Source organism: Mustela nigripes, chromosome 10, assembly GCF_022355385.1.
Source record: "Mustela nigripes isolate SB6536 chromosome 10, MUSNIG.SB6536, whole genome shotgun sequence".
Lineage (NCBI taxonomy): Eukaryota > Metazoa > Chordata > Mammalia > Carnivora > Mustelidae > Mustela > Mustela nigripes.
Genome location: NC_081566.1, coordinates 34,518,530 through 34,543,968, shown reverse-complemented (window position 1 = coordinate 34,543,968; position 25,439 = coordinate 34,518,530). Strand labels below are relative to the sequence as shown.

Below are 25,439 nucleotides of genomic sequence, written 5' to 3'. Positions count from 1 at the left end.
GAAAGAAGGAACAGGAGGAGGCCTGGAACAAACAGCTTAAAATCCATGAAAACAGACTTAGAGAAATAAAAGAAACCATGAAATGTTCCAATGTCAGAATTATTGAGATCTCTGAGGTGGTGGATAGAGAGAGGGGTTAGAAGATATATTTGAGCAAGTCAGAGCCAAGAACTCCCCCAATCTGGGGAATAAAACAAGCATTCATGTCCTAGAGGCAGAGAGGACCCCTCTCAAGATCAAGGAGAACAAACCAACATCCCAGCAGGTAATAGTAAAACCTGCAAATCTTAGAACCAAGGAAAACATCTTAAGGGTAGTTAGGGGGAAGAGATTCCTTACGTACAGGGGAGGAACATGAGAATAATGTCAGACCTGTCCACAGAGACCTGGCAAGCCAGAAAGGGCTGGCGAGACATATTCAGAGTACTAAATGAGAATAACATGCAGCCAAGAATTCTTTATCTGGCAAGGCTGTCATTCAGAATGGATGGAGAAATAAGGAGCTTCCAGAACTGGCAGAAATCAAAAGCATATGTGACCACTAAGCCAGCCTGCAAGAAATATTAAAGTGGGCTTTAAAAAAGAAGAAAGACCCCAAGAGTGATATAGAACAGAAATATATGGAGACAATCTATAGAAACAAGGACTTCACAGACAACATGATGACAATAAAATCATATCTTTCAATAATCACTCTCAGTGTGAATGGCATAAGTTCCCCATGAAATGGCACAGGGTTGCAGATTGGATAAAAAGACAGGACCCATCTATACGCTGCCTACAAGAGACTCATTTTGAACCTAAAGATACATACAGACTGAAAGTAAAGTGATGGAGACCCATCTTTCATGCCAAAGGACCTCCAAAGAAAGCTGGGGTAGCAATTTTCATATAAGACAAATAACATTTTAATCTAAAGACTGTAGATTGTTAAAGACTGTTAGAGATACAGAAGGATACTATATCATTCTTAATGGGTATATCCAACAAAAGGATTTAACAATTGTAAAAATCTATGCCCCCAACATGGGAGCAGCCAACTATAAGCCATCTGTTAACCAAAATAAAGAGACATATTGATAATAACACAGTAATAGAAGGAGACCTCAACACTCCGCTCTTAGCAATAGACAAATCATCTAAGTAGGAAATCAACAAAAAACAAGAACTTTGAATAATACACTGGACCATATGGACCTCATAGATATATACAGAACATTCCACCCTAAAACAACAGAATACTCATTCTTCTTGAGTGCACATGGAACATTCTCCAAAATAGATCACATACTGGGTCACAAATCAAGTCTCAACCAATACCAAAAGATTGAGATTATTCCCTGCATATTCTCAGAACACAATAATCTGAAACTGGAACTCAATCACAAGAAAAAGTTTAGAAGAAATTCAAACACTTGGAAGCCAAAGACCATTCTGCTCAAGAATGTTTAGGTCAACCATGAAATCAAAGAAGACTTAAACAATTCATGGAAACCAATGAGAACAAAGACACATTGGTCCAAAATCTATAGGATTTGGCAAATGCAGTCCTAAGGGGGAAAATACATAGCCATCCAAGCTTTACTCAAAAAAAATAGAAAAATCCTGAATACACAAACTATCTTTACATCTTAAGGATCTGGAAAATCAACAACACAAGAAGGGAAATAATTAAGGGAATAATTAAGATAAGAGCAGAGATCAATGAATTAGAAACCAGAAATACAGTAGGAAACATCAATGAAACTAGAAGTTGGTTCTTTGAAAAAATAAGATCGATAAACCACTGGATAGACTTATCCAAAAGAAAAGAAAAAGATGCAAACTAATAAAATCATGAAGGAATGGGGAGAGATCACGACTAACACCAAGGAAATAAATAAAATATCGGAAATTATTATCAACATTATTCCAATAAATTAAGCAACCTAGAAGAAATTAATGCATTCCTAGAAATCTAGAAACCACCAAGATTGAAACAGGAAGAAATTGACAACTCGAATAGACCAATAACCCCTAAAGAGATTGAAGCAGTGATCAAAAACTTCCCCAAAACTAAAAGTCCAGGATCTAATGGATTCCCTGGGGAATTCTACCAAATATTCAAAGAAGAAATAATACCAATTCTTCTGAAGCTGTTTCAAAAAGTAGAAACAGAAGGAAAACTTACAGACTCATTTTATGAGGCCAGGATTACCTTCCTCATCAAAAAGGAGAATTTTAGACCACTAAGCGGGCCAAAATTTTCAAGATCTTAGCTAATGATACATTAAAAGGATTATTCACTATGACCAGGTGGGATTTATCCCTGAGATGCAAGGGTGGATCAACATTTGCAAATCAAAATGTGAAAGAACACATAAATAAGAGGAGCAAGAACCACCTGGTCCTCTCATCTGACACAGAAGAAGTATTTGACAAAATACAGCATCCTTTCCTGACTAAAACTCTTTAGAGTATAGGGATAGAAGGAGCATCTCACAATTTCATAAAATCCACCTATGAAAAACCCACAGCAAATATCATTCTCAATGGGGAGAAGCTGAGAGCTGAGAGAAATTGAGATTAAGACCATGACAAAGGACACTCACTCTCGCCACTATTGTTCAACATAGTACTAGAAGTCCTAGCAAAGAAATAAAAAGTACTCAAATTGACAAAGAAGAAGTCAAACTCTTTCTCTTCACAAATGACACAATACGTTATGTGGAAAACTCAAAAGACTCCACCCACAAATAATTAGAACTTATACAGCAATTCAGCAACGTGGCAAGATACAAAATCAATGCACAGAAATAAGTTGCTTTCGTATACACTAACAATGTAGCTGTAGAAAGAGAAATTAGAGAATCAATTCCATTTACAATAGCACCAAAAAACATAAGATAGCTTGGAATAAACCTAACTATAGAGGCAAAGGATCTATACTTAAGGAACTACAGAACACTCATGAAAGAAATTGAAGAAGACACAAAAAGAAGGAAAGACATTCCATGCTCATGGATTGGAAGAATAAACATTGTTAAAATGTCTATGCTGCCCAGAGCAATCTATACTTTCAATATCATTCTGATCAAAATACCATTGGCGTTTTCAAAGTGGTAGAACAAACAATCCTAAAATGTGTATGGAACCAGAAAAGGCCCTGAATTCCTGAGGAAATATTGAAAAAGAAAAAACAAAGTGGGGGGCACCATGTTACTTGATTTCAAGTTATATTACAAAGATGTGATCACCAGGACAGCATGGTACTGGCACAAAAACAGACACATAGACCAATGGAACAGAATGGAAAGTCCAGATATCTACTCCCAACTCTATGGTCAAATAATCTTCAACAAAGCAGGAAAATATAGCCAATGGAAAAAAGACAGTCTTTTCAATAAGTGGTGCTGGGAAAATTGGACAGCTATATACAGAAGAATGAAACTCAACCATTCTCTTACACCATACACACAAAGATAAACTCAAAATGGATGGAAGATATCAATGTGGGACAGGAATCCATCAAAATCCTAGAGGAGAACATAGGCAGTAACCTTTTGGATAACAGCCACAGCACCTTCTTTCAAGACACATCTCCAAAGGCAAAGGAAACAAAAGCAAAAATGAACTTTTGGGACTGCATCAAGATAAAAAGCTTCTGCACAACAAAGGAAACAATTAACAAAACAAAGAGGCAACCCACAGAATGGGAGAAGATATTTGCAAATGACACTACAGACAAAGGGCTGATATCCAAGATCTATAAAGAACTCCTCAAACTCAACACCCAAAAAACAAATAATCAAGTCAAAAAATGGGCAGAAGACATGAACAGATAATTCTCCAGAGAAGACATACAAATGGCTAACAGATACATGAAGAAATGTTCATCATCAGCAGCCATCAAGAAAACCAAATCAAAACCACATTGAGATACCACCTTATACCCGTTAGAATGGCAAAAATTGACAAGGCAGGAAACAACAAATGATGGAGAGGTTGTGGAGAAAGGGGAACCCTCCTACACTGTTAGTGGGAATGCAAGTTGGTGCAGCCACTTTGGAAAACAGTGTGGAGAGTCCTCAAAAAATTAAAAATAGAGCTACCCTATGACTCAGCAATTGCACTACTGGGTATTTACCCCAAAGATATAGATGTAGTGGAAAGAAGGGCCATCTGCACCTCAATGTTCATTGCAGCAATGTCCACAATAGCCAAACTGTGGAAAGAGCTGTTATACTCTTCAACAGATTAATAGATAAAGATGTGGTCCATATATACAATTGAAAATTACTCAGCCATCAGGAAGGATGAATAATTAACTTTTGCATCAACATGGATGGGACTGGAGGAGATTATGCTAAATGAAATAAGTCAAGCAGAGAAAGTCAATTATCATATGGTTTCACTTATTTGTGGAACATAAGGAATAGCCTGGAGGACATTAGGAGAAGGAATGGAAAACTGAAGGGGAGTTGAATTATGAGAGACAATGGGCTCTAAGAAGCTGAGGGTTTTAAAGGGGATGGGAGTGGGGGGATGGGTGGGCCTGGTGGTGGGTATTAAGGAGGGCATGTATGGCACAGAGCACTGAGTGTTGTTCACAAACAATGAATCATGGAACACCACATCAAAAATTAATGATGTACTGGGTGGTGACTAACATAACATAGTAAAAAAAAACAAAACATATTTTTTCACATGTGAGTTCATATTTCACCTATTTGGGCCACTAGTTCTTTAGAGTTTTCTTCTGGTGAAATTTGTCTTTTTCTAACAAGGTGTAATTTAAAGAGTAGGGGCTAAAAAAGAGTTAAAAATTGTAGAAAAATCTGAGAAAGGTATAAACACAGTCTTTTCCTGGAGGATTTGCCATTTAAAACTGCAGCTGTTTTTAATGCTAGGTATCCTTGGTGGCCAGTGCCTCATGAAAGCATAGAAGCTGCAGAGAACAGGGTTCAAGTGCTCCCTGAGGGCATGGCTTGTAGCTTTCCACTCATTATGGAATCCAGCCTTGAGAACCGGTGCCCCTACTGAGCCCATTGCATTGTCCCACCAGAGAGAGAGAAGAGGTAAGAAGATTTGAAGAATCTGAAATGGAAGACATTTGGACAGTGATTAAATTTAAGGGATATAAAAATTTTTAAGTCATCCTTCATTTGGGTATGCAAAAAAGGAGCCAGAGAACATATATTGTAGGCTGGTAGCTAGGCTGAACGAAGGGATAGAAGATAAGGTTGAATGAAATTTCTTGTTCAGTATCCTTGGGGGTATGAGATGGATGAATAGTTTTCCAGTTCTCTGACTTTTGGTTTCAATAATATCAAAGGATCTTTTTTTTTTTTTCTTTACTTCCTCCCCTGATTTTTCCTACCTTTATCTCCTTGGTCCTGAGGGAGATTGAAGGGTTGTCATAATTATGCCTAACATTTCAAAATCATATTTAATTTAATCAAGCCAATTTGCATGGACAGACATAAAGGCTTAGAGCCAGAGAGATTGAATCTGGTCCCTCCTCCACTACTTCCTAATTGTGTGTTCTTGGGCAGCCACTTAACCTCTCTGGTTCTTAGTCTCCTTGCATGGAAAAGGAAGATCAATGCTACCCACTTCTAAGGATTTGTTGTGTGTAGTAGCCCAGAGCCTGGTGCATTGTAACTACATAGTAGATTTCCGTTGTTAGTATATGCTCAACAAATCTGTTTCAGGCTCTCTATTTAATATATAACTCCTCACCTTCAGAATCAAGGTAAGATCAAAGATAGACAAATGTAGTATAAGGAATAAGACGAGGCCATTAGAAAAAGGAAGGAAGGAGAGAAGGGAAGGAGGCAGGGAGGGTGGGAGCATGGGCATCACAGTAACTAATACAGGAGTCCAGGGAAGAAAGAGATCACAGGGATGAGTCACTCTCATACCGAGCTCATCCGACCCTCACCACAATTCTGTGATGGAGGTATGAGAATGATGAAAGCATTTGACAGGGTGGAAAAACCAAGTGCAGAAAGGTCCCAGCGCCACTTCCACCGCTAGAAAATAAAGTCATGTATTAAGAAAATTCTGAAGTTTCTTTCTAGGCTGTAATTCCATTATTCTTTGACTTTCCCAAAGTAAGCCTACTTGTTACTCTGAGACTTGATACTAGAACTCACATTTCTTGATTCTCAGCCCAAGACTTTGTGCCGAAGCCAGAAGTGCTTGGGAACTAGGAGAATCTTGCTTTAGAGGAAAATGAAAATTTCAGCTGTGCAGAAATATCCCCCTTTCTTTTCTCCTGGCACCATTTTCACACAGGCTTAAAAATTGTCAGGATCATGGCCCTAACAATGTGTCTCCAAATGTGCTCATGCCTCAGGGATGAATTCCAACTTCAGATGTCAAAGTCCTCTCACTGTGTTGTAACTACACCCAGTTCTTACATGCTTCTGGGGTTTGCTCAGTTCTCTGTCAGACTTCTCCACTCAGGCTTCCCTCCATGCCAGGAGAAACAAATCTTTTTACCTCTTGGTCTTATTTCCTTTCTTTTTAGTTGTTTATTCTATCAAAAAAAGTCAATCTTGCTTTCCAGAATAAATATTTAAAATTGAAGCTCTACTCTTCTCTCAAAAGACAAAAGAGGCAACCCAACAGAAGACTCTGTCACACACTTTGAAGGGTCACAGAAGAGACCAGGCATTTATACTTGTGGGTGCGTCAGTGCAAATGTGACTATACACTCTGCCTGTGGTGTACTTTATGGTTGGCTTCTTTAGACTCCAATTTGATCTGCAGTCCAAAGTGGCCTCCGCTCCCCAAAGACCTTAGGGCCTTATTTTGTTCCAAGAGACAATGCCATAGCAATGTCATGTTTGCCTGGTTACAAAGACTTCCACAGAGGCCAGCATATTCCTGGCAAGGTTTAGCAGGCACTGAATTTGAAATAACTATTAGATCTCTGTAATTTGGTTTCGACTGCTTTTATTCAATGGATCCGTTAATAAGGATGCATGTAGTAAATCCTTATTATGTGGAGAAGGGGAAATATACTTGACAAACTTTTTTAAGTTGAGAAGTTACATTTGTATTGAAGGTAAAAATATTACTTTTGGGTGTGCTTAGTCATGTTTAAAAAACCATTACTTTTACTTATTCGATGATGTGTTCTTACTGCCCTCAACCAGCACCTAAAATAGACAAATGCTACACCATGTGTGATCCGCATACACGCTAAGAGCAACAGGACATAGGTGTCATAGCAGATACGATGCAGTGCAAAAACTAGAGGCCTTAGACATGCATTTGGCATCTTCTAACTAAAATCTTTACATCCTGACCAAGCCATCAATATCCCTCTATATAAAGTGGTGGTAATAATAGCATCTTCAAAGTATTATTGAGAAGGCGTACGTGAAGATTACTTGTAATTAAGGCATGGATGTGCCTAAAAGTACCTGGCACATAATAAATGCTCAGAAAGGATTGTTAAATCTGAACTAACTGAATTTCAAAGAACATACTAAAGGATGGGCACAATGAAAAGAAATGAGAAAGAATGTAGTTTAGTAATGGGCGGAGAGATCTCAGAGATAACATAGGCAAGTAAAAGAAGAAAAGAAAAGGTCCAGCAGGACAGGAGGAAAAAGTGGGTCCACATGATAGGCTGTGGATATGGTAAAGATATCTTTGGATCTTTGTGCTTGGTGCAGCTATTTTCTGACAAATTAATAAAATGATATTTATAAAAGCATAGAGAGGCTAGCAATTAATACACTTAAATGAATCTTAATATTTCTGAATTCATGGTAGCTTTTTAAATCATTTTTTTTAAATCAAAAGATTCTTTAAAAAAAAGATTCTAAAAAGTAAAACCACAATGATACAAGGATCTAGATTCTGACATTCAAAAAGAGTTGCAGTCCTGGGTTGGAAACAATTTGTTCAGGCTGAAACTGAGGGACTGTAAAACCTCATATAAGATCTCACACTCTGGCCCAAGAAACTCCTTGATTCAAGGTATGCCATTGTATGTGTTCTCCGATAGATCCAACAGCAAGCACACTTTCATGATCCAGGCGGTGAGTGTCAGCTCATAGACGCTTTCTCTGGGTGGAGTTGGGAGAGAGGAGAGGCAGGGGCAATGCAGTGAAGCTGCCTCCAGGGCCTCCAGAGACGAGTCTTGGCTCTTCTAAAACACTGGCAAAGTGAACTGTGGAGAGTGTGCTTGTTGGGGGAGGCTGATGCCAGTTTTACAGCTGCTAATTAGAAGGGGAAATCCTCTACTGAAAGTGAGGGTGCCGCCTGTTGGGGAGAAGGATAGCTGTTTGAGAAAAGTGCTAAAAGTAGAAAATAGACGAGGTTGAGGACTACAGGGAGCTGATGAAGAAACACAGCACTGGTGCTTCAGTTCGGATGGCTTGATGTGCGCTGCGTGTCTTATTTTCTCCAGCAGATCATCTGAAGAGGTAGATACAGGCAACAAGGCGGTCCGTGGAGCTTTGGTACTTGGCCAGGCAGGTCCAATGAAAGAACGACAGGGTACCAAAGTTAAGGGTGTTGGAAAGTAAAATGGAGAAGTCATGGGCCAGAGACTATCCAACAGGAAAGGAAAGAATGAAGACGGACAGAAGCCGAGGGGGCGGCGTAGAAAGCAGAGGGATCAGTGAGTTGGAGGTCTCAGTGAGGACAAAAACTGTAGATTGAGAGAGATTGATTCAACGTTACGTTCAGAGTCTGATGTCTGAAAAAATGTTTTTTGCAGCCGGAGCAATTCGGGGTGGTGACAAGTCCCAGGGTGTTTCTATGGGAAGGGGTGGCTGCAATAGAAGTCGTTGGAAAGGAATATGTCAAGGAAATAAATGCCCAGAATGGCAAATATGGATATGATATCATCCAGAAAAATGGGTGGATGTTGGATGGAGAAGAAGCCTGTGAGTATGCCAGTCTTCAACAGATCAAGGGCTGTGGTGAAGAGAAGTCTGCCGCTGACATTGAGCAGAAAGCCGGGGACAGCGTTGCTAAATGGAACAATCTCTGTCGGGGAGAATGTGGTTGGAAGAGAAATTATCTGAAACTAACATGCATAACAAACATGTTATTTACTATAGAAACCAGGGACTTGGTGAGGTTGGGTTGATACTGTTAACTTTTTCTTTAAGAAGAAAAATTTAAATCAAAAATGATTTCGTATCTTGTAAATGGCATATATTTTGTTCCCTTGCTTGCATATTTTCTTGAGGTCATGTTTCCTGCCTGTTGAGTTCACACTAGTTTGAGATTCTCCCTCGTTCTGCTCTGTGCTGGATAGACCAGTTTACTTGTTTGTGCAGCCCTGGAATATATTACGACACATATATAATGTACTACACCCAGGTCCTGTGACTCACAATTCCTAGGAAAGACTGAGACATTAAGCATTAATTTATGGCTCAATAATCTGATATGGTATGATTATAAGCCTATGAGCTGATGGCTCTTATGTACACAAGCCCTGGAACAAAGTTCTAAAGAAAGGAGAGAGAATTGAAGCAAATCTCTGTCCTTGACAGATTCACCCATTTGTAAGTTTACTGAGTATATCTTATACATCACGCATGGCTAGATAAAGTTAGTTGCTAGGGACATAAAGGTAACTAACTTCCGATCTTTCTCCTTAAGAGGCCATGGTCTCTTAGAAATAATTACAGATCTTTGTTAAGGGCGGTGATAGGATATCGTACAAAGTATTATATGTCTCCATGGGAGGGCCGTGGGAAATTTCCTGAACCTGACAACAGTTAGCCTGCATCCTGAAGTAAGAACATGTTAGGCGAGGGCCTCGTAGTTGAGATGGAAGAGAACACAGCACACGGCAAAGAACCAGGAGGTTACCTGGGCTTTAGCATCGTGTGTGTGTAGGGAAGAAGCGGCTTGTATCAAGGTGAAGGTATGGAGGGAGTTCATCCTGAAGGGCCTTGAATGCCATGCTAAGGAGTTTGGATTCTAATCTATAGAAAGTCAAGGCTACGTAGGATTTTACGTTGTTTTATTCAGACGGCAACGCTGATAACATGGATTGAGAAGAGCAGGGATGAGGGTTGGGAGAACTCCAGGCCAGAAGATCAGTTAAGAAATGATTCCAAAAGGGGGGAACAAAACCCCACACTTGTGGGGTAAAGGAAAAGGGAGAGAGGAGACTAGAAGACATTTAGAAGGTAGAACTCTTGGGATTTGTTGGTGGAAATGTACACGGAAAATATGAAAGAAAAGTATAGGAATTCCACGGTGACCGCAGGAGTCTGGCCCATGTTTACTTGGTGTTGGGTGGGGGCCATTCATTATCATGAGAAACACTGGAGGAGGCACAATTTTGGTTGCAAGATTAAGAAGACGGTGTGAGAATTGCTGGTTAGGGAGGGAGATGCAAATAATACTTTCACAGGATAGATTTGAGATGATTCTGAAAATTCCCAGCAGTGGTCTCTATTAAGTAGGGGTTCTGTGAGTCTGAAACTCAGAAGTGAGTCCCAGGAAAGCAGGGACAGAGGCCTCGTAAGAAGATCCTGAACAGAACTCAGGAGCACAGAAATGCTTAGCCTGAGAGACCCGAGATGAACTTGACAGCATCCATGAAACAGACACAAATGAAACTATATTTTCTCTGTCATTTCCTTCTTGCTACTTAGAAAATCAGTCTTTGTTGAAAAGAAAGAAAGAAAAAGAGAAAGTATTTTCCCTTATCAACAGGAGTAGGATGGAAGTGGGGTGTTGCTGCAGAATCAGATAAGACACCTTCCGCAGCTGATGATAGACACTGGGAGTGGTGGAGAGAAAGTATCAACCAGAGGAAACAGCCAGGAGCCACTCCAGGCGGTTTCCCTGTTGCCCAATTTTCTGACAAGGCCGAAAAGATTATAAACATGGTGTTTCATGGGAAATTTCCAGATTCAAAAAACCCTGTGTGTTGAGCACCTACTATGCACCAGGCACTATTCTAGGATCTGCAGACTTTGCAGTGAGTAGAGGAGACAAAAATCCCTTTTTGTTTGTGAATGTTTGGATGAAGTTTACAGTTCAAGAAAGGGGACAAGGAAATGAGGAAAATATATAGTCTGTTAGTTGGGGAAGTAAGCATGAAAGACGCAGAAAGCAGGAGTGCAGGATCCATGATGTTGGAGTGGACAGCAATATTAAATAGGGTAGCAGAGAAAAGCCTTCCTGAGAAAGAAAGGTCTGAGTAAAAGGCTTAGGGAAGTGAAGGAGCCAGCCACTTGGATAATTACTTTCATATTCACATGAAAAAGAACAACAAATGTCTCTGAGGTTGGCAAAGCCCAGTGAATTCAAAGAAGCCAGGGCAGCAGATGCAGTGAGACCTCCAGGAAGAGTCTGGAAAGATAGAGTGGAGAAGTAAAGGAAGACATGATGCTCCTGGGTCTTTATTGGCCACAGTGAGGGTCTGGGCCATTTTCCTGGGTGAGATGAGGAACCACTGGTCCACTGGAGCTGAGGAGGGGCTCTGTGCTCGCCATGTTGAAAGCACATTTCTATAGAGTCAGGGAAGGAGTGAGGCGACCCAAGACCACGCTACTGTAGTAACGCTAGCTAGAAATGACAAGACCGGTAGGGGAACACTGAGTGAGATTTGTGATGTGTTTGGAGGTGGAGACAACAGAATCTGCTACTAGAAAGATCCAACTGAGAGAAAAAGCTAAGAATGCAGGTGAGAGGGGGAGACAATTGCTGGAAGAATGTCCCAGAGCGGGAGAGGTAGGTTGGGATCCGGGACCCGAGGGGAGGCAAGAGTGCACACGAAGCGTTGGGTCCAGCCTACAGGCCGCCAGTCTGCCACGTCTCTCTATTTTATCTGCTCCTCCTGAAAATACAGTAGATATTATGGATCCTTCACAGCAGAAAAGACTTCCTCTGGAAATACTATCCATATTCAGATTTTCTTCAATCCAAACATGGCCGAACTGATGTTGCCACCCACAGTCGGTGGGACTTTGAGGGACTCCTGCCCTGGAAATGGTCAGTTGGCTTTTGGCTCGAAGAAATAAGGATGAAATTGACTTCAGATTGCATCATCCCCACTAGAACTCACATTTCTTTTAAACATTCCGGTCTTGGTCCATGAGGAATAGACAGCTATTCTATGGAGCTACTAGATAACAACTACTGGCACTTCTCGAAGAACTTGATTTGTTTATTAAGTACATGCTGTTATCATCCCAGAAAAATTCTTAATTTGGAATTCCCTTTTGGAAGCTCAAACTCATCACATATTTGGAATGGTGGAAATTTCTACAGAGGTATAAACTTTTGTGCTCTGTGCCCAGAGAGAGCACCTGTGATCCCCGGGGACCCTTCTGGATTGGCTGCTTTAGAGAAAGAAGGCCCCCCATGGAGCCCTATTTACGCACAGGAAATATTCCCATCAAAGGGCCAGCCAGCCCAGTTCCTGGCACAAAGTGGGGGTACAAGGAATGGTTGCTAAATTAATGCATAAAAACGAGTCCTGTCTACTCCCTGAAGTACTGTTAGATTCATTAGACCCTGGACTTTGAATTAGCATTTTTTGTGTGATTGTACTGAGAAACAGGGCCAGACCGCCAAGACTTTCTTTCTTTTTACTTAATTAAAGTTTTTATTTTGATTCCAGTTAATTCACATACAGAACTATATTAGTTTCAGGTGCGCAATGTAGCAATCTGACACTTCCGTATGCCACCCTGTGCCCATTGTGGTTTTCTTTTATAACTCATGAGTTAGTGGGCTTTTCAGAGGACAAATATTGATGCAACTTGTTGAATTTTACTTATTTTTATTACTTTTATTTTTTAATTTAAAATCAAGTAATTAACATAGTGTATTATTAGCTTTAGAGGTAGAGTTTCGTGATTCATCAGTTGCATAGAAAACCCAGTGCTCATCACATCACATGCCCTCCTTGATGCCCATCCCCCACTGACCCCATCCCCCTACCCACCTCCCCTCCAGCAACCCTCTGTTTGTTTCCTAGAGTTTAGAGTCTCTTATGGTTTGTCTCCCTCTCTGGTTTGCATTTTAGGTAATACTGGGGATAAGAACAGCCGACTTCCCAAGCCATTTAAAAGAGAAGAACTGATTTACAGCTAACCTTACTAGACAGATGTGTTTTTTTTCCCCTAGGAACAAAAATTTTGGGGGGCGACTGGGTGGCTCAGTGGGTTCAGGTCTCTGGCTTCGGTTCAGGTCCTGAGGGTCCTGGGATCGAGCCCCGCATCAGCAGGGAGCCTGCTTCCCTTACTCTCTCTGCCTTCCTCTCTGCTTGCTTGTGATCTCTGTCTGTCAAATAAATAAATAAAATCTTCAAAAAAAAATTTCGATTTATACTTCTGTTCTGCATTTTAAATTGACATCCAGTTTTTTTTTCAAAGTTCCTAGCCAGATGCTAAATAAATATTGGCTGATAAATTGGTCTCTGTTCTTTAGGTGGTAATAGCATCACATGAGATGGTTAAGCTGTGACTCTATCATCTATCTATCTATCTATCTATCTATCCATGTATTGACAGGGACTTCTGGTTTAAAATGGTGAAAAATAAATATTCATGTTTATTTCTACTTTTTCCCCAAATTCCACTAAAATGACAGTAATTTTTCAAAGGCTTAGGAACACGAGAGAATGACAATGGGTAAGGAGATACAGGAAGGTGTTTGAATGGTTACTGATTTAGCAGGGAGGAGAAGCCTAACTGCCTATATAGGGAGAAGCCTGTCTTTCATGCTGAAGAACTTCAGAAAAGCTGATAAGTTGGAGGCACCAAGAACCTCTGAGGATGGTGGGGAGGCTTTGGACTGAAAATGGCAGAACAGGTTGAAAAGCTATGTAAAGCAGTTGGACCTCAAGGACCCTTCTGAAACACAGTGCATCCAGGTGACTACCCTGTAGGAGATAGAGGTGTTAAATGAAAAAAAATCAGATCAGAGTAATTCTCAACTCTAGGATACCAAGGAGAAAGATTTTCAAACTAGAAATTATGGAACAAGATATTATTAAAATGCAGCTAAATTGTAAGCAATTTAGATAGCATGATCTGCTTTTTTAAAAATAAGTTCACATTACTAGATTCAAACAATTTATACCCCAGAATAATCAAATACTTCACAATTGTTATCTTGAGTCAGCTGATAGGAATTCTTTTCTTTTCTTTTCTTTTCTTTTTTAAAGATTTTATTTATTTATTTGACAGGCAGAGATCACAAGTAGGCAGAGAGAGAGGAGGAAGCAGGCTCCCCGCCGAGCAGAGACCCTCCCAATGTGGGGCTCAATCCCAGGACCCTGAGATCATGACCTGAGCCGAAGGCAGAGGCTTTAACCCACTGAGCCACCCAGGTGCCCCTAGGATTTCTTTTAAAATGAAAATAAAGATTTCTAGAATGAATAGTAATATATGCTCAATATGGGAAATAGAAAAAAAGAAGAAAAAGAAAACATTTCATAATCTGTTACAAATTTACTTGTATACATAACTCTGAATAATTATATAGCATTCAATAATGTGAGCATGTGTCCTAAAGGTATTTAACCAAGCATAATGTTATTTTTTAAAAAAGGTTTATTTATTTAGTAAGGGGGGAGGAGGGACAGAGGGAGAGAAAGTCAAATAGATTCCATCCGTGCTGAACGTGGACCCGATCGACCCTGGGGCTCGATCCCAGAACCCTGAGATCATACCCTGAACCAAAATCAAGAATTGGAGGCTTAATCATCTGAGCCACCCAACTGCTCCCCTAAATATAATGGCATTTAAGCACATTCTAAATTTTCTTTTTACATAGTGTTATCTATCTGCTTAAGATCTTTTTTCTATATTATGAATTACCTCCTTAGGCTTGTTTCGTAGATAAAAATCTCTGTGAAGGGGCGCCTGGGTGGCTCAGTGGGTTAAAGCCTCTGCTTTCGGCTCAGGTCATGATCCCAGGGTCCTGGGATCGAGCCCCGCATCGGGCTCTCTGCTCCGCGAGAAGCCTGCTTCCTCCTCTCTCTGCCTGCCTCTCTGCTTACCTGTGATTTCTCTCTGTCAAATAAATAAATAAAATCTTTTAAAAAAAAATCTCTGTGAAAAACAATGGACAATGAAAAAAAATGACCAGGTTAAACATAACTTCTATTTACATGGGGATGCAACAGTTAAATAGCAAAACTTTAGTGAGGCAACAAAATGACCGTTTTTTAACCACACTACTGCACCTGAAGGAGGACTGATAATGACTCTGGGGAAATTAACCAGAGCATAGAAAACATCTCAGGAAGCAAACTAGGGCTGGTAATTAACATCAAAAGCACACTATAGTTATACCTATATTTGTGTGTTTTTATGTTGCATTTAAACTTATTTATATGTATCTACATTTAAGTTCACTAGGAGTGTGCACATAGTACATTCTGAAGTATGCAATTATTTTTAATTCATCACATTGCTGTTTGAAAATTCTGAATTAATAGAAATGGTAGACATCATTAAGAAGAGATATCTAAGCCAGTTAGTAGCCCTGGCAACAGCAGTGAAAATTCTGGTGGCAAGTGAACCCTGGTGCCTACAGGGGTCAGCTTTTCATTTTCTAGTGTGTTGTGAAGTGTGAGGGCCTGATGCACAAAGCACCAAATCTGAGGTCAGATGATTTGGGTTCAAGTTTTGCCCTGATCATTACCAGATGTATGACTTTGGACTAGTTACAATGCTTGAAATTTGCTGGGAGATGGTCCTAACAACTACCTCACAGACTGCATCTGCGGATTAACTGGGATGTCAATGAAAAATTCCCCAGGGGCCATTAAGTGTCTCATACATATCTTAATTGTTGCTGTCATCACTTCCGTCCTCCACATTATCCAGGCACACGATTTAGTGTGATTCAGGGAGCAAGGGAGAGGTCATTTGCAAAAGAGCCAGAAACTTTCCTCACTTGCTCTGAAAACATCACCAGCCCCTCAGATGGAGTGGACAAAGCAGACTGGGGTGGAAACCATACGGATAATGGAATCTCCTTGGTTCTCGTTTGGTGCAAAGTCATCCTGGAAGGTTCCATGGTTGTCCTGGTAATGGTGGGCCCTCTGATCTGATCCTGTGCTTCTCAGAATATAGTAAACAACCAGGGTTATACCATCCAAATCAAAAGGTTGATCTAACATGCTTAAAAATTTTTTTTTTGTCCTATCAATTTCCTTGTATATATGTAATAATTCAGTTTTTTGGGAGTCAGCAAAACCAACTAATCTTGTTCCATATAGACTAAGACTATTTCATAAGCAAGGTTAACATTACTTAAAACTGATTTACTGAATTAGGGGGCAAAAAGAAGAAAAGTATGTTGGATTGTGCTGTCCTTGGCATAATAACTTACTTGGTGCTTTCTGGCTAAAGCCCACAAATTCCAGAACCAAAGTCTTGGAATTCATTTTGTGTTTTTGTTGTTGTTGTTTGTTTGTTTGTTTAAGATTTTATTTATTTATTTGACAGAGAGAAGAGAGAGAGATCACAAGTAGGCAGAGAGGCAGGCGGGGGGGGGGGAGCAGACTCCCCAATCAGCAGAGAGCCCAATGTGGGCCTCGATCCCAGGACCCTGAGATCATGACCCGAGGTGAAGGCAGAGGCTTAACCCACTGAGCCACCCAGGCGCCCCTATTTTGTGTGTGTTTTTTTTTTAAATCAACTTTTTTGAGGTGTAATTTACATAAATGGAATTACAGACTGGAATTACAAATTACAAATGGAAACATTATTTTTTTTTTACTTGAATATGGTCGGCATACAATGTAACATTACTTTTAGGGGTGCAATGTAGTGATTCAACAAGTTTATACATTATGTTTTGTTCACCACAAGTGTAGCTACCAACTGTCACCATATAGCACTATTACAATATCACTGACTATATTTCTTATTAATTTATTCCCATGACTCACTCCTTCCACAACTAGAAGCCTGTATCTCCCACTCTCCTTCACCCATTTTGCCCGTCCTCCCACCCCCACCCCTCTGGCAACCATCAGTTTGTTCTCTGTATTTATCATTCTGATTCTGCTTTTTGTTTATGCTTTTTTTTAGATTCCACATATAAGTGAAATCATATGGTATTCGTATTTCTCAGTCTGACTTCATTTAACATTATATGCTCTAGGTCCATCTACGTTGTCACAAGTGGCAGAATCTCATCCTTTTTTGTGGCTGCATACTATTCCATTGTACATAGGTACCACATCTTCTTTATCCATTCTCATATGGATAGACATTTATTCAGTTTGATGAGTGTTGATAAATGTTTAGAAATATAATATAACCCAACCCCAACCAATATATAGAAAGAATATTTTCGTTGCGCCCCCAAAGTTTCCTCTCACCCTTTTGTAGTCAGTCCTCCTACCCTTTTATACTCCTTACTCCAAACAGTCACTAATTTGATTTCTGCCACTGTTCATTAGTCTTGTATGTTCTAGAAGATCACATAAATGGAATCATATGGTATATATTCTCATGTGTCTAGCATCTCTTGCTCAGGAAGTTTTGAGATCTGTCCAAATTTTGTAGATCCCTAATATGTTTCTTTTCAATGCTGAGTCATTGTACAGAAGTTCCAGAGTATGGAAGTACAACAACTGGTTTATCTTTCCAGCTGTTGATGGACAAGTGAATTGTTTTCACTTGTGGCTATTATGAATAAAATTGCTATAAACATTTATGTGCAAGTCTTTTGGAGGCATGTTCTTACTCCCTGGGTCAACACTCAGAAATGTAACCATTGGGTCATAAGGTATCTGTTTCACTTTATAAGAAGTCCCCAAAGTATCTTCCAAAATGGTTGTATCATTTTATATTCTCATCAGCAAGGAATGGGAGTCATTTCAGTTGTTCTGTATCCTTCCCAATACCTAGATTTTTTTCAGTCTTTTAAAATTTTCATTATTCTAGTGGGTATTTAGTAGTAACTCACTGTGCTTTTGATTTGCATTTCCCTGATGAATGACCATGTTGAACTTTTTTCTTTCCTTGTGCTTATTTGAGCCATTCCAATATCTTCTTCTGTAAAATGTCTTCAAGCAACAGATGTGCAGGCACCGAGGGGAAGGTGGATAATGGTACCATTCTTTGAGGTAAAGCAGGTTTGAATTAGAGAGGCAGGTGATGAATATGAAAATGAGCTCACTTCCATATATTTCCTATATAAACTCAGAATCACTGTATATAGGCTCCTTACTCCCAGGAGATTCTTTCTTTTCTACATATTAAAATTCTGATCTGGTAGGGAAAGCTTACCTAACTATGAAGTAAGAAAGAAAAATGGCCAGAGGTTGAAATAATGTCTTTAGGGATGATGTTAATATTTTATTGAATGAGTCCATAAATCCTAAAGTCATAAAGACAGATTAATAACTATAATTTACCATTTATTCAGTGCCTACACTGTGCATGGTATTACACTAGAAAGTAAAAGATAGAAAGATAAATTAGACATTATACTTGCCCTCAATAAGTTCAAATCTCCCTGGGTTATAGACTTGAACCTCAATTAGCCTATACATGTCAGAATAAACCAAGAAAGTACCAGCAAGGAGAATCTGAGTGCTCTGAAACACGAGTAGTGACGTACAGGAGGGAGAAATGAGTATCACAGAATTCTCAGAGGTGGACGTGGTCTTTTCCTCCTCTTGAGGAAAAGAGTACCATTTCCAAGACTAATTGCAATTATTGTTTGCTCGAAGTGAACGGTCTTCTTTATCGCAACCTGTTTGACTTTGTATCAGAAAGAACAATTTAGGGGCACCTGGGTGGCTCAGTGGGTTGAAGCCTCTGCCTTCGGCTCAGGTCATGATCCTGGGGTCCTGGGATTGAGCCCCGCATCGGGCTCTCTGCTCAGTAGGGAGCCTGCTTCTTCCTCTCTCTCTGCCTGCCTCTCTGCCTACTTGTATGTCAAATAAATAAATAAAATCTTAAAAAAAAAAGGAAAGAAAGAAAGAACAATTTATCCCAGGGAAGTGCTCATCATTTGGGCAAATGACTTTCATTTGACAACTGACAGAAAAGTGGTAGGAAAATATTTACCCACTAATGAATACTCCTGAGACACATCAAGGACACATTTAGCCTTAATTATGCACCGACAACTATAAGGGGACACACGTGGTGGGAGGAACATAATTTCAGAGCTACTTAGACCTGGGTTCGAATCTTGGCTTAGCTGTCTACATCCTTTGGTCTAGTCATTTTCCCTCTGAACCACTGTTTCTTCAAGTCAAAGTGGATGTGATAATAGATTCCTCACGGCATTGAGGTAATGGGTAAGCAGGGAGGTTAGGTCTCAAACTAGGAGCTCATAGTACATGATCCTTAAATGCAAATTTCTTTCTTCTCTCCTTATCCTTGCACGATTCTCATGAGTGTAGGTAGTTCTGCTTCTTAATTTGAAAGATCATAAATCAAGGCAAACAGAATGCAGATGGACTACAGTGGAGGGAGGGAAAGTGGACAATGCGTAAACAAATCTGAACCTTTGCAAATGACCTTATTATCTTTGCCAAAGAACAAATTCTACTGGGTGGGGAGAGCATCAGGAGAATGAATGATCTCATCACTATCAGCATCTCATCACAACCAGCATCTGCATATTTTCTACTTCTCTTATAGATTTTTCAGATTCTGTGCCATGACATGTCCCTTTTTCTAGATTAGATGAGAAGCGGGGGCAGGTTCTGGTCTATGAAGTGTTCATTCGCGTCAGTCATTGCCATCAATTATTGCTAATATTTGTTGAGTATTTACTGTATGCCAAGCCACACACCAAAAGCTTACATATGTTATCTCATTTATCCTTCACAGAAACTCGAGGACGTAGGTAATTCTATCACACCTGTTTTATGAATGAGGAATGTGTGGTACAGAGTGGTTTGAAAACCAGACCACACAGAAAGTCAGTAATGCCCGACTAATGCAGATGAAGTCAGTTTGACTCCCAAAGCCACCCACTCTGTCCCTGTGCTGTGTTGTCACCCATCGCGCACACACACACACACAGTCACATTTACACACATACATACACCACACACACACAAATACACATACATATAGCATTCACACACATTCACATTCACACACATACATACACCGCACACACACAAATACACATACATATGGTACACACACTCACATTTACACATACATACACAGCACACACACAAATACACATACATATTATAAACACACACACTCCACACACTCACATTTACACACATACACCACACACACAAATACACATACATATGGTACACACACACACACTCCACACACTCACATTTACACATACATACACCACACACACACACAAATACACATACATATAGCGCATGCATGCGCGCGCACACACACACACACACACACACCCCACATAATTTTTTCTGGCTCCTGCCACCACTTCCTCTACTTCAGCAAAATTTCATTGCAACCTCAGAAAATTAGGGCTTGGCAAAGAAGCATTACCTTACGTGAGTCAGGCATTACACTTCCGTTGGTCAACGGGAAGCCCAGGGCAGGGCAGATGAAAATGTCACATATTAGGCCACTTTACTGGGGACTGCTGAACGTTGACCTAGTGAGAAAAAACAAACGCGATATGGGCTGTAGTGGGCGGATAACCTTTTTAGCGAAGTCCTGGAGAATGACCTTCCTTCAGGAGAAATAGGGGTCTGCTACTTTTTTTTTTAAATACACAATTTACATATAGAATTTACATATAGGAATAATTACTGAGCTACCAAAAAGGATGAACACCCTCTGTTTGCATCCACATGGATGGAACTGGAGGGGATTATGCTGAGTGAAGTAAGTCAAGCAGAGAAAGACAATTACCATATGGTTTCACTCATTGGTGGGACTTATGGAGGGGGGAGGAGGACTACGGGGGGGGGGGGGGGGGGGGGGGGGGGGGGGGGGGGGGGGGGGGGGGAGGGAAGGGAGGCTGAAGGCAGAGAAATCAGAGAGGGAGACGATCCATGAGAGACTCTGGACTCCGGGAACCAAACTGAGGGTTTCAGAGGGGAATGGGCAGGGGGATAAGGTAACAGGGTGCTAGGTATTACGGAGGGCACGTGTTGTGATGAGCACTGGGTGTCGTATGCAATAAATGAATCATTGAACACCACATCAAAAATGAATGATGTACTATGTGGTAGCAACCTGAACATAATAAAAAATTTTAAATATTAATTAATTAATTAAAAGTACGCCACTTACTCTGCAGAGTGCAGCTGCCCTCATTTGCAGCTGCATGGCAAAATACCTCAATAGAAAGTTTTTTGTTTTTCCTCGGCCATGTTAAAATTAGTTGGGAATCGTTTCGAGGCCGAGTTCGGAATGCGAATATGAAAACAGATGGATCTCTTGGACGGGAGGACTGACCGACACATGGAGTACTTTGGGTAGTGTAGAGGAAGGGACTGGGTCTGACACTGTAAGCAGGGGAGGCTTCCCGGATGAGACACTGCCTGAGCAATGTAACAGAGGGTCTAAGAACCTAAGCCAAGCTCCACCCCCACCAGCCTTAGGGTCTGGGACCAGTTACTTAACTTCCCTGAACACCAATTGCCTCACATGCAACTAGAGTGATCATATTTGGCTCACGGTTTTGTATCTCTGGGCTTTCAGGAAATTGCACTATCCTCTTCCTTTTCCCCTCCCCTCTCCTTCCGCTTTTGTTGTCTCTACTCCAATGTGGGGGTTGCCTATTTGTGAGTTTCAGTTCACACTCTCTCCCTTGGTCCCCTTGCCCACAGCCCTGTCTCATCCAGGATCTGCCTCAGTCTCCCTGTTTGCCAGTCTTGTGCTGTACACCGATCTGCACACGGACCCCTGCCAAGGGAGTTGACATTGAGCCACTGTGCAGCCAAATTGGTTATTTCTTCCCTGAATTCCCTCTTGACTCAGGAATGGGTGGTTCTTCTAAAAAGGGCCCCTCATCTCACAGACACCAAACCTCTGAGTCATCCTTAACGCTCCTTCCCCCCTCTTTTTCCTTATCTAATCACTCAGCAAATTCTGTGGGTTCTTCCTTCAAAACACTTTTGATCAGGACAGACAGGAACACTTACGTGGTTATAGTAATTATGTCAGGGGTTTGGTAGCGTAACAAGACTGTTTCTTTACATAGATTTATTCATTTGAAAACTAAAACTAAAGACATTTCCGTTCTCCACACTTAATAGCCTGAACAATCGCACAGTTAGGGAAGTTGGGTCTTTCCTGACTCAGTCACTCCCACGGCACCATCTTGCGCGTGACTTCCCAGCTAACCTTGGACCTCCCTGCTTAACATCGTCTACAGTCCCTCTGTGCTTCCGGGGTGCAGAAAAGGATGAAGCCTCGTGTTTAAAGCTCTTACATCTCTTGGCAGAATGTCTCTCAGCCTCTTCAATCCCTTCTTCCACTGCTCTAGTGAGCTCTCCGACGTTCTTCCTTAAGCCTTTAACTATTCTTGGCATCAACTAATCTTTTCCTGACTGCAAGTACGTGCTCATTCTTATCACCTTTCATATTTTCTCCCTTTGCACTGATGTTCATTCATCACATTTAGCTGAATCCCTGGGCCCTTATCCTCCTCCACACCAATAACCATGGTCTTTTTGACTCCCCACCCCGCCCTACATTGGAGATGGCATTCTCACCTCATTGATCACCTAAAGCCTCCCTAGTAGATTATAGATGCTTGGACACAAGTATTGGCACATTCTTAACATGCCTCTGAATGCAGTGTGCTTCCCAGTTCATGAAAAGTCTCTGATTTAGTCGTTGTATGGTTCCTGGGACAGGGTGAGAGCCATGTTCCTTTACTTCTGCCAAAGTCATACACTTATCTGCTATCTTAAAAAATATTTTTGACCTAATTACATAAACTTATTGTGTTGGAATTGGAAGGCTCTATAGAGGCTCTTTCAGTCCCATATTCTTGCTTAGTCAATGTAAGAATGAGGCTTTAAGGGGTAGAGTAACTCAATGAGAATACACAGCTCGCTTTTGGAAGATCAAGTATGGAAGACTTGGGTCAACTGCTGACACCAGAAGCAGCTGCGTTCCCAAAGCAGCCCCCAAAGTACTGAATTCAGTGTCCTCTACATAAAAGAAACCTTCGCCAAGTGGGTCCAATGAAAAGAACTTAGTGGTGTAGAGATAGAGAAGTCCAGATTTTGAAATGACGAACTTGGTGTAGATTCGGGCTTGGGTCACTTATTAGCTGCATGGATTTTGGAAAATTACTTAGCTTTTCAGTTTTTTTCCTCATCTGTAATATGTGAGCAATTATCTCCACTTGGTGAAATGGTGTTGGTGACATGGTGTCATGTGTATGAAATGAGTAGAACACCACACATTGAAGCCATTATTTAAAATAATTCTCAGTAAGTTACAGGCTTGCATATTTCTTTTTTCTTAATGCATAGAATTTTGTCACAGATCTTTTTTCTAAATTGAGTAAATGGTAGTGGATTTCTTTCTTTCCCTTTACGCCTAGAATGTTGAAATTTTTTGGGGAGGGGGTGGTCATAGTATGACTAAAGAGTCCCACCCAGTTATTCTCGGAAAAGTTCCTTTTTTTAAAAAAAGTAATACCAAGAACAAAATATTTGAGAAGGTGAATGTATAGAGCACTTAGTGTAGCTAAACTGGGTGCTAGAGATCTTTTTTTAAAAACACTATCCAGAGCTCATTGTTTTCCTGAATAAAAAGGTATTACTTAAAATCACTTAATAAACAGAGAGCTCTAATGGGCCTTGATGTTAAGTCTTCCAACAGCTCCATAACTGGCCTTGACCTTCAGCTCTTTTCCATAATGCTACTTTGCCTTTCACACCAATTCTCTGAGCTCAAGCAGGAATAAAGATTGCCAGCCTATCATGGTGGAACAGAAAGGAATGGTGGATAAAGTCATGGGAGAATAAACAAAGATCTGGTATCAATTCTAAAACACTGCTGGGCCCTGATATACTTTGTGTTTTTTATATCACATATGGAAGTAAAAGCAAAGTGTTTTAAAATCAAATAAGAGGATCATGCTAGATAATTTTATTTTTTATTTTTTTAAAGATTTTATTTATTTATTTGAGAGAGAGTGAGAGAGAGAGCACAAGAGGGAGAGGGAGAAGCACACTCCCCGCTGAGCAGGGAGCCTGATGCAGGAGCCCAGGACCCTGAGATCCTGACCTGAGCTGAAGGCAGATGCTTAACTGACTGAGCCATGCAGGCGGCCCAAGACTATATCATTTTAAAAGTCCCTCAACTTCTAAATTCTAGGATGTCTTAATACTGATAGGTTTCCATGAAAACCTATAAGAGTTCCTTCCCTGGAATCCCTATACAATTGGTTCCAGCACTCAGTAATACAAGGTTTATTCATTTTTCTATAGTAAACATGAGCCAGAGAAACAGAGAAAACTGTTATTTTCCTTCTTATAAAGCTCTTACTAACCGAAAAAGAGTGATCAAAAACATTTAGGAAAGAATATCAAGACTAGATGCCACAAATACCCCACATCTGACCCATGGACCAAGATGCATTTCCAAGTCAAGGATTTCATTGAACCAGGGAAGGTATTGCAGGGGATAGGAAACTGAGGATAGACTCTGCTAACCAGACTCAGGTGAATTACTAAAGGGAAATGTTCTTGGGGTTACTCTCCATGAAGAGGAGTAACTGGCCCTTCCATAAATGTCCTTTCATGTTTCTGACAGGGACAGAGCCAGACCGGGGTGGGTGGGAGGGAAGACCTTTACTCTGACCAGCCTTATATAGATTTGTGCTGCCCAATGTAATCACCTGGAATTCTTTAAATAATCCTACTGCCCCCTTCCCATCCCCAGAGATTCTTTTTTTTTTTTTTTTAAGATTTTATTTATTTCACAGAGAGAGATCACAAGTAGGCAGAGAGACAGGCAGAGAGAGGAGGAAGCAGTCTCCCCGCTGAGCAGAGAGCCCAATGTAGGGCTCGATCCCAGGACCCTGGGATCATGACCTGAGCCGAAGGCAGAGGCTTTAACCCACTGAGCCACCCAGGCGCCCCTCCGCAGAGATTCTAATCTAACTCGTCTGAGGTGTAGCTTGAGCCTCTGGATTTTTTTTTTTTTTTTAAAAGCTCCCCCGTGTAACTCTAATGTGTGGCTAGTCTTGCAAACCACTGGAATATACTTAACAAACTTTTCTCTTTTCTCTTAAAACCACCACCCTATCATTTAGTTTTCTGGCGCTTGGTTTTTGTTTTGGCATTTTTCTCTCCTCCCATCGTCTGACCAGAATAGTCCCAAAGCGGAATGCATGAGCTGTCCCCCCTGAATAAGGAGTACCCTGGCGAGGCAAGTGATTCCCACCCAAAACATAGCATGAACAATGGTCACTCCCTGCTGTATTGCTTGACCTGTTTTCTTAGGCCATTTCCCACTTGCTGTTTTCAGATTACCGAGTGTGCTAGGAGACAACGC

At 40.7% G+C, this 25,439-nt stretch overlaps 1 long non-coding RNA gene across 1 annotated transcript in view; it reads right to left on the bottom strand.

Annotated features, from left to right (window-relative positions):
- Positions 1–25,439, bottom strand: part of LOC132025565 (uncharacterized) — a 47,867-nt gene that overhangs the window by 21,761 nt on the left and 667 nt on the right. The window contains exon 2 of the long non-coding RNA XR_009406645.1: positions 20,457–20,565. This is a non-coding gene — a long non-coding RNA (uncharacterized LOC132025565). The remainder of the gene's footprint in view (positions 1–20,456; positions 20,566–25,439) is intronic.